At 35.5% G+C, this 6,468-nt stretch overlaps 1 pseudogene; it reads right to left on the minus strand.

The window, feature by feature from the left end:
* Positions 1 to 4,624: 4,624 nt before the first annotated feature.
* Positions 4,625 to 6,129, minus strand: LOC145158898 (epi-neemfruitin B 7-O-acetyltransferse L7AT pseudogene; annotated as a pseudogene).
* Between the last annotated feature and the right edge of the window lie 339 nt (positions 6,130 to 6,468).

Below are 6,468 nucleotides of genomic sequence, written 5' to 3' on the forward strand. Positions count from 1 at the left end.
CCTTTTTGCTCAAAAGGCCAAAACAATTCCTTAAACTTTGCATGGGAAGTTCTAATGGCATAAAGCTTCCACCTTTATGCTTTTACTACTCACGACACTCCTAGATCTGAAAGGATCTGGCTTGGGGACGTCCAAATCCCACAAGAAATCACCCTTGGTCCATAAACTTCATAAAGAGGGGCATAAAGAGATCGAACAAACTAAAAGTCTAGGAAGGAACTTGATTACCAAAATGAGCAGCAAATGCAGTGAATCTTCTGGATCTACTCCTTCATCCTTGAACATCCAACCTACTTCTTGTTCCTCCAAGCTTCAAGAATGCTCCAAAACTCTCAAAATGACTCACAACTCAAGGGAGGCTCTAGGGTTTTCGTTATGGACTTGAGAGAGTATCAAGGGGGCTGATGAAGGCTATAATGTTCCTTAAATAGGGTACAAGGCCCGCATTTAGGGTTTTCCCCAAGCCTGGCCAACTCGCCGAGTCATTCTTCTGACTCGTCGAGTAGGTCACTAAACCCGCGACCAAATCGTGCTCCTACTCGTCGAGTCACCCATCTACTCGACGAGTCACTTACTCATTTGAGGTTTTCTTCTCTTTTCCGGCCTTCTGAATCCAGGGTGTTACACGGGGACAGTTCAGCTACTCTACAACATTGAGTAAGTTACCTTCTTGGTAGAAGTGGGTCTAAGGCACCAAGGTCAGCCCACTAGTAGGAGTTTGTAGTAGATGATTGTCTGTGTGATAATTGTCTGATATGCCACCATGTGTTATGATTATGTGCCAGTATGTTATGATAGTATGTGATAGTGGTAGGGGCTAAAATAGTCCCCGTAATCGGTTGAGATAAACCGAAGGGTAGGTCGGGTACCCATATATGCCTGGTAGTATGTTTATGCTATGTTGTTATGTGGTAGTGGTAGGGGTGAAATAGTCCCCATAACCGGTTGAAATAAACCGGAGGGTAGGTCGGGCAACCAGATATGCCTGACAGGGTAGGTCGAGCACCAGATATGCTTGACAGGGTAGGTTGGGCATGCAGATCTGCCTGACAGGGTAGGTCGAGCACCCAGATATGCTTGACAGGGTAGGTCGGGCACCCAGATATGCCTGACAGGGTAGGACTGGCACCCAGATATGTGTGGCAATATGTGATTATATGGTATGATGGGGGAACTCACTAAGCTTCGTGCTTACGGTTTCTAGTTTTGGTTTCAGGTACTTCTTCAAAAGGAAATGAGTCGGCATGATCGCAGCACATCACACTATGATTTTCCGCACATGAGATCTTTGGGATTATACTCTGATATTGTTTTATGATGACATGCGTTAATTATTGACACACTGGTTTTTACATGTGATGATATTATGAATGTTTTTATACTATTGGTTTTATAACAACTTATTTAAAAATGAAATTTTTGTTCTTAAATTTTGGGATGTTATAATATATATATATATATATATATATATACACACACACACACACACACATATATATATATATATATATATATATATATATATATATATATATATATATATATATATATATATATATATATATATATATATATATATATATATATAGGGTTTGGTTTAACAAGTAACCATTTTAAACCTTAGAACCAATGAATCAATCTTTTCTCAACTTTTACAGCAAAATTTTCATTAAAAAAAAACTAAAAATATAGATATTCATAACTTTTTATCCTCCATCAATTGATATACAATTTGATAAAAAAATTGATATGTTCAGATTCACACTTTGAATTTGTTCAGATTACCATTGTAAATCTGTACAGATTCACACTGTGAATTTATGCAGATTCATACAACGAATTTATACAAAATTAATGATTTATAGTGCAGATTTCACAATGTGAATCGGAACAGATAAAAAAAGTAAGAAAAATATATCAAATTTGTTATCAATGGAAAGAAAAAAAAAGTTATGAATTTCTATATTTTTAGAATTTTTTTCGATAAATAATAAGATCTAAAACTTGAAAAAATAATGGTTCCTCGGTTCTATGGTTTAAAATGGTTCATTGTTGAACTTTTGCGTGTGTATATATATATATATATATATATATATATATATATATATATATATATATATATAACATATTTAACGTCATCTTTTTAAAGTATTTTATAAAACGTTCTCATTTAGTTAGTCGTTTTTAAGCACTTAATATTTTAATACGAAATTTATTAAATAAATATTATTATTATAGATTAATATATAAATAGTTAATAAATGAAAATCTATGATAGGAAATAATTAATTAGTTAAAGAAATAGAAAATATTTAAAACTACAATGTAATTAAAGGATGAAAATAAAATATGATTAAAGGTGAAGGGGTTAGATGTATAAAATAACATTGTATCATGACCACTCAATATATATAGTGTGTGGTCAATGTACATATTAAGCTAACAACTTCAATGATATTAAATGGATATGCGTGTTTAATAAAATTGTAAAAAGTTATTATATAAATCTTTATTGGAGACGCTTTAAGTCCAAAATAAAAACTCAATTATAGAAAAATGCCGGATAAAAATATACAAAACAGGGGATCCGCATCACTAAGGTGCTGTTTGTTTTTTCGAAGCGAAAATGTCTTAAGTCTGCGGACCACCTCTGCAATCCTCTGTAGCAGAAGAGGTGGAACAAAAGGTTGCAACATTTAATAAAAAGTCTGTTTGTTTTTTAACGTCTGCAGACTGCTGCAGTAAGTTAAAGTAAGGCGCGAAGATGTTTGAAGCAGTTGGTTTAGTGCTGCGCCACGCAGCACACGCGCATCAGTTTTTAAGTCAGAAGTCTTCAGGAAAACAAACAGCTGCGAAAGGCCAAATGCTGCGCGTGTGCTGCGCGACGCAGCAATAAGTGGTCTGAAGTGGTTTTTTTAAAAAAACAAACAGCACCTAAGCGAGAGTCAAAGCCATAAAAGTGACAGATGACCGATTGTGGTTGTCATTTTGTTTGATAGGCGTAAGGATTACAAAAACACCCGTGGGACCCCGATCCCGTACGGGACTAAATTTTTAAAAAAACCGGGAGCGGGAGCGGGAACGGGGGCAAAATTAAACCCCGCTTATTTTCGGGACCGGGTCGGGAGTTGGTATTTCCGTCCCGTACTCCCGCGGGGGCCCCGGTTGTATATTTATGTAAAGAATATATATTTTATATAAAATACATATACAAAATAGATTTTCTAATTTTAGGTTTAGGTTAGGTTTCACTTTCCGGTTTCCAATTAATGGATATTGAATAGATAGTGAATTGATCATATATTTTTGGATATATAAGTATTTTATATTTGTAATATTGGATTTGTCATATTTTATATTTTTAAGATTGTTGAAATTGTCGTTTTGTAATGTTGGATTTTTAATTTTTTAGTTTCTAAAAGATTATGTTTTAAACTTTTAAAGTTATTAAAAATAGGCTTTTAGCCTAAACCAAAGTAGTTGTTTAGCAAAAAAAAAACCGAATTTTAATCCTATAAACCGGGGGAACGGGGGGGGGGGGGGACTGGGGGCGATGGAGGTAACTGGGGGCAGGACCGGGGGCTATGAAAACGGGGGAGCCGGGGGCGGGACCGGGAGCGAGGGCAACAACTGATTTCGGGGCGGGAGCGGGGGTAGGTATTTCCGCTCCCGTTTGGTCCCGTTGACATCCCTAGATAGGCGGACACACAGAATTATAACAACGATTAAAGCACTTAACCAATGTCAAGAGGAGGAGAAGGTAAGATCGGAGACTGGAGAGACGGAATGCTTGAAGACGCACAATGTATCCCTCCGAATGCGGTTTAAAATATTTTTTCCAAATATTTTAAACTTAGGATTTTGAGTTTTTTAGTTTAAAATATTTTTTCATGGATTTTAAACTTCATTGTATATGGGGATTTGAGGACTTTTAATACATTTCCAATATTGGAAAGTTTGTTAGAACTTTTTTGTTCTAATCTCCCGAGCATAAAGGCGTCATTTTCATTTTTTTTCTTTTTCTTTGTGAAATATATAGATACTTTAATTAAAAAAATAGAGTTAAGGATATGTGGTTTATTGACTACGAGACGTAAGACTCATATATTAAATGAGTTTATTTAAAAGAAGAACTAAATACAAAATTCTAAACGTTTGAGAAGTTGAATTTATAAGAAAAATAAGAAAATATTGAGTTGTAAAAATTAAAGCGTTTTTTTTCTTTTAAATTTAAACAAATATTTTAGATAAATAAATAAAGAAAATTAATGAATCTTTAATTTATTAATTTGAAATTAGAAAGAAAGTTTATTAATGAAATTGATATGCATTTATTATTGCATTTAAACACTATCTGGAATTTAATAAAAAGAAAAAACCATAAAATGACTTGTGGAATAAAAATTAATTTAAAATACCAAAATAAATAAAAATATAACATTTAGCAAAAATATCTTTATTTATTAGGGAAGATTTGTAGTTTATTTATTAGGGAAGATTTGTAGGTCGCATATGTGTTTATTTTGAAAGAATTATTTTAACGGTCAATGAGTACATGATGGTAGGTTTGAATGAATAAGAAAATTTTGTTAGTAGACTCTACTAAAGAAAATGGGATGTGAACTCGATCCAAAGAAAACCAAATCTATTTTATTATTTTGATTTCTGCATAAGAAAATACATCGCATTAAATGAAAATATATTATAAAATACGTTGATCCATTGCTCCATTGAATCAATTTCCATTTTTCAATGGACTTGGATCTAACGAAGCATATGCAAGTAACTCTTGATTCTTCATTAGTATCTCCATTTCCGGTTCATCCAAGTGCACCCATGTTTCTACTCCTTCACCAGATTTCATGTCCAACATATTCACCATGTTCATGAACACCGGGCTCCCTTCGGCTACTATACCTGTCATCCATATCGGTTTCCCCCAACCAAAATTAAATTCATAGTAACCCAACTTGCACAGGCTCGTGAAACCGTACACATCCATGGTCTCTTTCGACAGGATCTCCACCAAGTCTTCCAGCGACTTTTGCATCACAAGATGCCCTTCATCGCCTTGTGATTTTTCCACAAACTCGCTATTGACTTTTGATGTCGATTCCCGCACCCTTGTCGCCAAACCATGCATTGTGGGCTCATGGTTAGCTTCGGATGTAGCTAGTACAAGCCAAACCAAGTTCCCAATGAAGTTCTGTGACATGGGTTGGTTGAGTTTTGTGCGAAGGTTCACGATTTGGCTTAAACCAGATGCTTTCTGGAATCCACAAACTTCTTTAGAAGCTGCCATGGCACACTTCCAGATGAAAGCGGATACAACCTCGAGACGTGATGCCCGTTGGAGACCGTTTTCTATTGCTTCGGCTTTCAGTTTGGCTACCGAATCTGATTCAAACACGAATCTTCTTGTGGTACATTTCCCTTGCTTTAACAGCGGCATAGATAGCCCCATTGATGTCGCTCTAAGGGACAAGACCTTCTGAGGGAAAAGAGATGGTGCCGTGAAGTTCGGGTACACCATTTCGGTTGATCCACAAGCCATGTTGGTCCATCCCTTTAGGAAAACTGTCAGTGCAGCACCATCAATGACCTTGTGCGAGATGCACAAGCCAATAGCAATGGAACCACATTCGAAAATGTTGATTTGAACGTTAGTCACAGGAGAACCTGCAGTTGACCCACTGAAACTCGGTTCACATGGTAAAAACCTATTCACCGATGGGAGGTCAAGATTGTTCAGAAACTCGTCAAGACGACGATGAACCTTGGCGACAATATACTGAGCACCGTTGTCGTTACAGTCAATGGTAAAATCATCTAATATGGTACCTGCGAGAGGGTAAAACTGCGTCAATGTTCTTGACAGAGATTCTTTTAGAGTGGTAGACCTTTCGAGAGCTTCAGTAATGGTTATGCCATCAGAATTTGGGTAGTACAATGTGACTGGAATGAAAGGAGTTAAAACGATGTAATCCAACGCAGAAAGCTTGAATGTTTTCAGGTGGGATGGTGTTGGGGACGATGGTTTTATGCATTCTTTGGAAACAATTTCGATTTCCATGTCAAACTATTTTCTTGTAAGTGTATACAAGGTTGGTATTGCAAAAATGAAGTAATTGGAAAGCATTTTTATAGAGGGTATGATTGGTCATATACATGCTAGTATGCAAATTGTTAATATTCTATTCAAATGATTGTAATTTACTCTAGTTTAACATGTATACAACTGGCTCATATTTTTTTTCCGGCCGAAGGCAAGTGTGAATGTGTGATCCTTATTTTCTTCATTTTGAAATTTAAGGTCAATAAAAATGTATAGATTGAGAAGTCTAAGTTTGCCTTCCACCAAAATAGCCTTAGAATACTAGCTACTTCGCATATTTCCAATGGAAAAATATAAACTTTTAAAATTAAAGCTTTTGTTATTGTAAAAAATATTTATCAATATAGTATAGT

This window comes from Lactuca virosa, chromosome 2 (genome assembly GCF_052849685.1).
Source record: "Lactuca virosa cultivar CGN04683 chromosome 2, Lactuca_virosa_CGN04683_v6, whole genome shotgun sequence".
NCBI classification, from domain to species: domain Eukaryota; kingdom Viridiplantae; phylum Streptophyta; class Magnoliopsida; order Asterales; family Asteraceae; genus Lactuca; species Lactuca virosa.